Here is a 10,949-nt window from a genome sequence, read left to right as displayed (position 1 = left end):
GCTCTTCTCTTTTGAGAGATCAGCCACCTTTCCTCCCCAAGCAGATCATGTCTTGGTAGACTTATTCTCATCCGTGGTGGACGGGGGTGGGGGGGGGGGGAACGGGGGGGAGGTAGGGGGTGCCCTGTGGGCAGAGCCTGCCCACAATTTCCCTTTATCAGTTGACAGATTTTGAGTAGGGGAACAATATTAGATTTGCATTTAGAAAAGCTACTCCAGTTTCAGTGACAGACAGATTTGCAAAACCAAGATTATTGGCAGGCAGCTCAGTTAAGCAAACGTAATTATACATATGAGAGCTGGTGTTGGGGTAAAAGGTTAATGAATATTGTCAAGTGGTCAAGCCGTTTCTGAGCAGCAGCATGGTGACAGCTGCTAGGCTGACTTGCCACATTTCCATAGGTTCAATCAGGAAAAAACAATGAACCTAAATGGACTTGGACAGGATCTTACTTCACGAAGTAAAGCAAAAGCAAAATTAGCATGGTTTCAGCTCCCTGAGACCCTAGTTCACAGAATGACACAGGACTTGAGGGGCCAGATGACAGCACAATTAAACTGATAAGAACAGATACTACACTTGATCTTAGCCAAAAGACCAAGAAGCAATGACAGCACAATTAGTAGATTGCTCTGCTGTGAAGGAGCCATAGCTTGACTGCAGTTAAGTGGTGGTTTTATAGCTTACACCTATACCCTCAGTTGGGGGAATGGTGAGGTGGAAGGTCCCGTGCCTCACCACAACCAGAAAGGTGAGATGAGAAACTGCTTGGTGGCAGCCTCCCACTAGACAGGGAGCCTCCTGCAAGGTGGGGCGGGGCAGGGGGGGGTGGTGGAGGTAGATGAGAAACAGTCTTATGACAGTTTCTCACAAGACTGCCTCTCTTACTACATTATAATAGGAGGATTATAGGCATTTGCTAAGGATTGGGTTGAGCTGGAAAAAAAAAAAGCAGTCCAATTAGAAAATGTGCAAAAGATATGACAGACATTTCACCAAGGCAGGCGTGGAGATGGCAAACAAACACCTGAGAAGATGGCCAACATCATTAGTCATTAGAAAACTGCAAATTAAAGCCACAATGTGATATGACTGGACACCTATCAGAATTGGTAAAATTTTGAAAAAATCTTTGTTAGCAAGGAATAAGAATTATATTGTGTATGTATCTAATGATAGTTTTAAAATAGATAAAGCAGAATCTTACAGAATTAAAAAGTGAAATAAATAGAGTCATAATGTTTAATACTCCTATCTCTCAGTAATTGATAATCTAGTTAAGGCACTGCACTTGCAATAGCAGCTATAAGTGAGGTTACTGTACCACAAACTTACAGGAATCCACTATAATTAACATAATGAATTTGGTTTTGTGAGGGCCACACAAGTGGAACAAATTGGAATAAGAAGGGGACCATGCACCTCTCCCTTTTTAGTGTTTGCTGATAGAACTAATCTCTGAAATCCCTCCTAGTATGTGATATTTCTTTTGATTTAGTTTCTTGGTTGGGCAAGGAAGAAAGGGAAATGGCTAAACTCTTTTCTCCATAATGGGTTCTTACACCATAGATCAGGAACTAATGCGAGGATTCTGCCAGTTGTTAAGTACACCCTTGTCAGTGGTCTTCTATCTTACTTCCAGAAACACCAGGAACCATTAGTCACTGCTGCATAGTCAAGGCATCTGGATTCACACTGTAGCCTTACTGCCCATTTTGGTGATTATAATGACCTTAATTCTGAAGGTAAAGCGCTACCGTCTGGACTTTCCCATTCAGGAATTACCATCCCTGTTGTGTGGAAGTTCTGTTCCATGGCAGCAGATCCAAGAGACTACTGTCAAGCTTTTTATGGATGCTAGCATTTCCATACCACCAGAGCATTCTGTACTGCCTCGATAAACAGGCAGATTGTGGTTCTCCTGTCTTATTAGGTAAATTCATTCTAACATTTCCATCTCCTTGAACCTGTAGACTCCTTCCTCAATAATATGCCAAGAAAATCCTAGCACCTCCTCCCAGTTCACTGTAGGCTATCATCATGCTTAAACTTCAAAAAGCCATAGTAACAGAATGTTAGAACCATTTCCATGTGTCCTAGACAGAACATTAAAACCTGATTCATGAGTGGAGGCTCCCATGACTATAAATCCTCCCTTATCCATCTTATTGTCTTTCCCACCTGATCTAACATCCTCAGGATCCACCTCAGCACACTCCCTCTTCCCTCTGGTACATACTAGTGAGGTCCTAAAATCCTCTTGTATAAACTGTTTCCTCCTGGGACAGGCACTGTCCTTTCCCGCTCAGGCTCTGCAGAGCACTAATCTTGGTTATCAACCAGGAGGAAATGAGAGGTGGTAGGGTAGGTGTCTAGGAGGATGTGTGTCACCTTGCAAGTCATTTGCTGCCAATTAGATCTGAAGCATGGAATACAAGCTTCTCTCATCTCTGGGAGAGGGGTGAGGGCTGCTTTTGTTGGCTTAAAGTCATCAGAAAAATTTAGGGTTTGAAGATTTTCAGCTTCCTCCACTGAAATATCTCCATTCCTGGGGTTCACTCTTTTTCTATCAGTTCCCTAACTTTAACATACAAATTCTTTTAAAGTTGTGTATATTCAATCCTTTTTGAAGCTCTGCCTCCCTTACAGTTACATTCTGCACCTGATAATTAGGACAGTTTGCCCTAAAGTTACAGGAAATTAGAATCTCTTTAAAGCTATCCTAGAGAACCTTTGATTTTTACAGCACACCTTCCATTGGCAGTCAGCTGCCCCATGCCTACCATTTGTTTTCCAAGTCTTCTGATGAAGTTAACAGAAGCCAACCCTCTCCACATTACAACTCTTAAAATTATTATCATAGCCCTTTGTAGTTATTAAATAGAACTGTAGCCCTCATATAGTCTGCCATTTCCCATTCTTCACTTACCCCCTCCTAATTAACCATAGGTAAAACTTTAAAAATGATGAGGCCACCACATGCTAGGTGTTAACATAGCAATCCTGTTACCAACTGTCTTATACCAGGTTCACAAGAAAACAGAACTTGAGACAAGAGTTCAGTGTTATGGTTTTGCCCTCCGTTACACAAGGAGGGCAAAGGAATGAGAGACACGGGTGATAAAGCAGAGAAGGCTCTGTTATTAAGCTGGTTGCCTAAGAGTGAGTGATGGCTCACTCTTGCTTGGTCATTGTCTAGGAACAATGCACGTGGGTTGCTCTATGTAACAACCCACTGGGCATGTGTGACATCCATATTTCAGTGCCAACACATAAGCTGTGAGCCGGGAGGCAGAAGGCACTCAGCAGAGACTGAGATGAGGCATTGTCAGGTTGTACTTGTTTTTATAGCTGGATGGAACAATATACAGGTGTGTACAAAGATGTCTGAAGTAATACATAAAAATGTATCTGCCCTGACTGGTGTGGCTCCGTGAGTTGGGTGTTGTTCTGCAAACCAAAAGATCACCAGTTTGATTCCCAGTCAAGACCCATGACTGGGTTTTGGGCCAGTCACATGTTGGGGGCATTCAAGACGCAACCCATTGATATTTCTCTCTCACATTGATCTCCCTCTCTTTCTCTCTCCTTTCCCCTCTCTCTAAAAATAAATAAAATATTTTTTTAAGTTTTAAAATGAATTGTAATTATATCTTTTTCATAAATTTTTAAAAGATTTTATTTATTTATTTTTATCGAGAGGGGAAGGGAGGGAGAAAGAGAGGAAGAGAAACATCAATGTGTGGTTGCCTCTCATGCGCCCACTATGAGGAAATGGCCTGAAACCCAGGCATGTGCCTTCACTGGGAATTTAACCGGCAACCCTTTGCTTCGCAGTCCAGTGCTCAGTCCACTGATCCACACCACCCAAGGCATAAATTTTTTTAATTTAATCTTTATTATATTTTTTCCATTAGCATTTAGTCCCCTTATACCTCCCCAACTGCCAGTAACCACCACACTGCAGTCCACATCCATGAGTCCTTTTCCCTTTTGTTCAATCCCTCCACCCCTAAACTCCACCCCCACTAGCTGTCAACTTCATAGATTTTTTTAATGATGGTTAAATGACATAACAAATGCAAAGCACTTAGGAGTGTATATAGTCATAAGTAATATTCAATAAATGGTCATTTTAATTTATTAGAGGATTCAAACTTTTATTTATAACTACTATGAAATTTCATATATATATTTAGATAGTGAATTAAAAAGTTACAACTTATGTCAAAATTAATTGTTAAATTCTATGAAATATAAACTTAATATAATGGAAATTGTATATTTGGAGTTGGGGTCCTTGAACCTGGTGTCTAACCTAAGGCCTACTTGCTGAGATTATTTGCCCAAGTTAATACCTGTTGCATTAGAGTTTCTTCATCTTTCAAGTAGAGACAATTTTCATGTCATTGTTTTTTCATTTATTAACTGAATATCCCTAATTACATTCCTTAACTTCTATGTGCCTCAGTGTGAACATTTTTTAAGTGGGGACATTAGTAGTACGTGTCACTGTGTTGTTGAAAGAATTAATGAGATAAAGCAGGTGAACTCTTGGCACAGTACCTGAGAGAGAACAAATGTTGAATCCATGCCATTGTGTTTGTTTATTACCTATTACACCCACCAGTGTTTTGTAAAAATCAAATGTAGTTTGTAATCAAGAAAACATCTAAACAAATTTTGTTGCTATTTCAATGACACCTACATTTCCATAATCTTTTGCCAGATTATTAAACGGTCTAAATTTACATAAAAACCACTATTGGGATGAAAGTATAATTTTCTTATGTTTTAGTCTCCAACATACACTTAAAATTTCAACATCAGATAACTGTGATTGGAAATGTGTTTAAATGCAAATATACATATATTTAATATTCAGAAGTTGTGAAAATAATTTGGCTAAAACAAAAAGACATCTGCTTTCCTTGCAATTTTAAATCTATATTTACTCTTAAAATAGGTATATTGTAACAGTTAAGTTCAAAAATGATCATTTAACTAAATATTTCTTTTTAAAGTGAGTTTAGAATAGTCACAGTAAACTTTATATTAAATATGGTGGTCTGTTTTGTTTCTTCACTTGAGTTTGTGAATAAATATAAATTTGTTATAATCAGTTTCTTGAGAACTGATTATAACATAATGTATGACACTTTAGACAGACTATTGGTTTTTAGGAACATACAAACATAAAAGCTTCAGCATCTTATATAAAATACAAATATATCTTTAGAAAATTCTTCATGATATTAATGATAATAAATAAGAAACTATTTTAATGTGCCCTTTAAAATGAAGAATATCAATGAAAGAAAGACGGAATTGTCAAATGGATGCATAACAAAAAGCAAATGCTGTTACAGTGCAGTGGAGAAGTGAACCTTTTTGATCTGACTTCGTAGCGTAGTTTTCTACTTTTCAGAGGAGTTCATGGAAACAAAAATTTTAGTAAATACTATTTTATCTCAATTAATTATTGGATCTTATTATTAGAATGTGTGATATATAGCATTTTCATAATTAAATCTAAAATATAAACTATGTAGGCACTTTAATAAAAGTATGGTTTTTATATATGCATATGTTCTTCTGGAAAACAAAAGCACATCCATTATTTAAAGCTATTCCTCATACTTCATTAAATAGAATTGAACATGCTTGTAATTCTGGAGTTGTGTTTTATTTTTCAGAATTTAAGTTCCAGAAAGGGATGATTTATAGTTCTAAATATGAAAGGCTACTTCTAGAGGGCTGCCACAGCAAGCAGTACTTGGAAAAAGCTAGGATGTAAATGAAAAGTAAAGTAGAAATCACTGGCATAGGTATAAAATCCAGTCTTATTAAGGTAAGAAAATATATCCAATTTGAAAGCTAAAATTACCTTCCTCTACAATTTTGCAAGCTTTGGAGAAATAATTAAGTTTTATCATATGTTTTGCTTATTCATGCAGAATGTAACTAAGACTGTTTTTTTTTTTTTTTAACACAAGAGCCTAAATTTAATTTCACTGTTTTGCCAGGTAATTCTCAGCTCAAGTCAACCTTGGGCTTGAGGGATTTCTTCTTCTTTGTGCTCAAGGAGAAAATAGGGTACAATTTTGAATGCACAGCAATTCATTCCAAGATCAATTCAATTGAACCAAAACTATACAAACTCAGATTATTTAATCAACTCATTTCATTAGCAGAAACAGACAAATACAAAAGCAAATAATTCAGTGCTAGTTGATAATTTAACATAATTAATATAGTTTCCTGGTTTTGCATTTTAAAGATTTATATTACATATATATTTAACAAAGAACAATTACATTCTTATTGCATGCTGATATTGATGTTTCCTATCTTGTGTTAGAATATGCCTTCTCTCTAAATTCCATACTGTGGAAAAAGTACTTGAAAGTAGCCCCCTTGATCTCCTCATTATAAAAGCAATTAGTTACTTGACATGGGGAAACATAGAGGATAACAGTGCTTTATGAAAAAAATACACTTCATATCTCTATCTGCACCTACATCTATATATAGACATATACCTTTAAGAACACATTCTTCTGTAAATCTTTGAGGAAAAGTGTCCGGAGTTTAACAGTGCAATATTTCTATATCAGCCAAGAGTCCTCCATATGAAATAGGTCAGGACTCAGACCACGATTCATTCCTTAAAGATTACCTCTGCAGTTAACAGAATGGAATACTGCACAGCAGAAAGAAAGAAGGAGCTCCTACCCTTTGGAACAGCATGGATGGAACTGGAGAGCATTATGCTAAGTGAAATAAACCAGGTGGTGAAAGACAAATACCATATGATCTAACCTATAAATGGAACCTAATCAGCAAAACAAATAAGACAGCAAAATAGAACCAGAGACATGTAAATAAAGAACAAACTGACAGTGACCAGAGGGGAGGGTTAATGGGAAAAAGAAGGGGAAGGGTCAAGGAACATGAATACAGGACCCATGGACAAAGATAATGGGGGGGGTGTTGAATGTGGGAGGTGGGGGGTGGGCAAGGCAGAGAAATAAAAAATATTCTCCTTCATTTGGATTTTTAAAAATATTTTTCTTCTCTTACATCATTACAATAAAGTAAGCTGAAATTGTTCAATGAGCTCATCATCAAACCACTCAGTTAAAACCTCAAAAGTTACTTTGAATCTCCTTCCCACTTAATCAGGGCCAAAAATGGTCTAGATTTAAAATAGTTTGGTGGATACTCACTTTAGTTTCTTAACAAAAAAAAATCGTGTCAATACCATTGTACCACGATGCAAACTTTTTAAGAATTATTCTCAACAGTATCCTCTTTTTCCTAACAATATTTCTCTTTAAAATAATAGCTGAATACTAAGCCTCCTATTTGCTGGGAACAGCACGAGGCATGGTTGACTGCAGTGACAGATTGAGGTGAGGCCTCCATGCCGAATCCACGAAACTTCGCAGTACTCCAAAAGCGTCTGTTAGTTGTAGCCACAATGAGTGTTGCACATATTTATTTCTTAACTTTTTCATCAAGAATTAAATGCAAATTAAAAAATTTCCCAATATATCTGCTAAAGTTCTGCCATAAGTAACTATAACTTTCCACCATTTTTTTTCACATAAATATATTAAAAATGATTTTCTCACTTGCTTATAATTCTAGAAATTAGTCTAGAAATCTCTGTCACATGAAGCTTTTTCTTTAAATATATATTTATATTTTTATATTATCATTAGAAAACCCCCTCTAAAACTATGCAAATTCACACATTACTCACATAATTGGAGTCTTAAAAATTTAAGATAATATAGAATGCCTTTCTCACTTATATTCGAGGACATCATTGTAATTTAAAGCTTTTCAAAAGTAAAATATACCTATTAAGTCTTTAAAAAGATGTAAAACAAAACTAAAAGACTTTTTCCGTCTTACACCAATCCCAAACACTCTTTTCAAAGGATGGCCACAGTTAATATTTACTATAAACCTCTCCGGAAAAATAAAATGTGAATGCCAAAGATTTGCACACAAGCACACATGTACCCCTATCTATGTATCCATGCATTTAATGTGATTAGAGTCTCTAACAAAGTTTATGAAATGGCTCACTCATGTACATTGTTCTCTTCTTTACTTTTTCATGTACTAACATTTCTTACAGAGATTTAGTCTCAGCATGTATAAATCTACTGTCTTCCATTCTTTTAAGTATTATAGGTATTAGGAAACACCACTGGAACCCAGCCTTCTAACCACTGCCCAGACCAAGACATAGATATTACCAAATTACATTATCTAAAGCTCCTTCTTGCTGCTATATAAAACTATAAGTTAAGAGAGACACAAATGTATATGAAAAACCTCACTTACATCTCCTAACACCATGCTAATTACCCAGCAAAATGAAAGCAATATCCTCATTCCCACCACCATGGTTTAGTTTTCAGTGTTCTTGAAGTTTGTGTGAATGGTATCACTAGTGTGAAACTTCTTTGTCTGGCTTCCTCCGTCATGATGTGAGAATCAACCAGATAACATAATACAGCACTGATTTGATCATTGATGCTGTCTAGTATTCAATTACATGAATAAACCAGATACATTTATTCATTCTACTAATGATGAGCATTGTGGCATTGCAAATAAAATTTGTTTCTCTTTAATTATTCTGTTGAAAAAGATGAAAAAGTTTCTACATCTGTGGATTCATAAAATAATAACTGACTTTTTAAAAAAGGTGTGGTAGATAGCATTTTTGTGACTGAAAGCCAAAGAAATGTGTGGTTACCCAGAGTTAGGAAAATATTAAACCCTTCTCGAGTGTTTTGGTATAAATAAGTACCAGATAAATTACTTAATTTTAAGAAATATATATTAAATAATATCTTCAAATAGAAACTTGCCTAAAACAAAATTATGCATGGATCAGGTGACAAATATATTATGACCAGAGACTATCAGGAACATAAACCTATAATTTCACTAGGAGCAGTGGCTAATCCATGTTCATAACAACTTTACAGAACAAAACTCCTATGAATAATGAGATCAACTATACTCACTATATATCACTACTCTTCTGACTTTGAGGATTCAGCAATGAATAAATCACAGTCCTTTTTCAAGATGCTTACATTTCATGGGTGGTGGTGGGAGGGAGGTAAAAAAATGAATAAGTACATAACATGTTGGGGGATAAACATACTATAAAAATATTTCAGTAGGGCAGTAGTGGGTATAAAGTGAGTTGTAGTTTTATATAGGTTAGTCTGGGAAATTTTCTCTAATTGAATAGCGCTAAGGCAAGAAATTGAAAGTAATACAGACAGAGTAAGTAGAGGCAAAACATCCAAAGTGGAGATATATGTTTAAATGGGAAAAAGTAAGCCAAGTCAGTGTTCTGCAGGAAAACTTTGTTAGGTAGAATAGAAAACAAGGTAGAAAGGGGAAAGGCAAATCTTATATAGCTTTATAGGACCTTGTAAACTGGAAATGGTCCATTTGTCTCTCCTCCAGATACATTCCCCACTCTTCAATAACATTATCTGTGCTGTTTGATGAACTATATTAATGGGCTGCCTTACTGTTTGGATTTTGGTTAGATTTGGCCAACAGAAAACATGGAAACAAAATTAGAGGAAGGGAAGACAGTGAAGGTGAGATATTTAATCTCCCAGCTCTCTTTGTGCATGGTTGGCTCAGGCTGACTTTGCCTCCACACTCAAAGTCACATCTTGTGGGAGAGCTCTGTCCAGCAGAGCACCACCCCCCCCCCCCCCGCCCCCGGCTGCCACAATGAGAATAATTCTACCAAGACATGATCTGCTTGGGGAGGAGAGGTAGCCAGTCTCTCAAAGGAGAAGGGCCTTGAGCCTGTTCCTCAATGGGCTTTTATTGGGTTTAGTTTGCATAGGAATACAGGGTATAAAGCTCATCAATCATTGTCAGGCAGTAATGATCAAACAATAGATAACATTCAAAGAACTATGAGGGCTTATTCTGAGTCAGGGTCAGTTAGCTAAAGGTCCAGAAAACTCTGGGAAACAAACTCATTTCATGCTTGGACCCTTATCAGAAAATTGAGGGTATCCTAGCAAAGCAGGTTTCAGAGGATTTATTCTTTCTTTCTTAGGCCTGATCACCTCCTGGAACTACCCATTCCTGCCCAGAGCTGCACTGCCCTCCATCATTGTCTCAGGCTGAAGTCAGGCAGGGGAAGTAAGGCAGCCAAGAGATTAGGAGACTTCTGGCAGACAGAATGAGGATTCAGGCTATATCAAAGTTGAGGGGTGGGGGTCCATCACCCCCTATAGCCTCCCATATCCTTCCCAGATGGCCCCATCATGACTGTGCCTGTCTTAGATCATACCTCCCTTGAGGAATCTTACCTGTCATTGGCTAACCAATCATCCGCCTGGGGCCAAGCAGGGTAAAGTAAAGGAGACAGAGGCGGCGCCCCTGCTGGAAGATAAGCTTTGTCTCCTTAGTGGCTTACGGTCCCAAGGTCTTTTTACTCAGTGTTAGCCACGGGGGATTACAGCTTCTGAAACGTTACCCAGGCAGGGCAGTTCCCAACAACAGCTCCTGATGGGTGGTCCTCTGTCTTTGAGTTCCAATAATATTTTCCTCTCCTCCAGGCCTAATAATAGTGATGGGTTCTGCTCTCACTCATTCCATGGTCCTGCACTATTCTCTCTATACCTAAAAGTTTCCCTTTTACCCTGCCTATTTCTTTGTAAATATATCACTGATTATTTCCAAAAATTACTAATTTGACTATATCATCTCTTTCTTGTTGTCACTGAATTATAAAAAGTAAGGACTTAGTCTTTTATAGGTGTCCCATAGAGCCTCTGGAGAGTTTTGAGTAATTAAATAGTATCACTTTGGCAGCTGTATGAAGAATAAATGAGACAATGTTGGAATCACAAAGATCATTTAAGAAAATATAACAATC

General features: G+C 37.2%; 1 pseudogene; it reads right to left on the bottom strand.

The window, feature by feature from the left end:
• Positions 1-441: 441 nt before the first annotated feature.
• Positions 442-610, bottom strand: LOC112309442 (U2 spliceosomal RNA; annotated as a pseudogene).
• Positions 611-10,949: the final 10,339 nt, after the last annotated feature.

This window comes from Desmodus rotundus, chromosome 3 (assembly GCF_022682495.2).
Source record: "Desmodus rotundus isolate HL8 chromosome 3, HLdesRot8A.1, whole genome shotgun sequence".
NCBI classification, from domain to species: Eukaryota; Metazoa; Chordata; class Mammalia; order Chiroptera; family Phyllostomidae; genus Desmodus; species Desmodus rotundus.
This window is presented reverse-complemented; position numbering and strand designations above follow the sequence as displayed.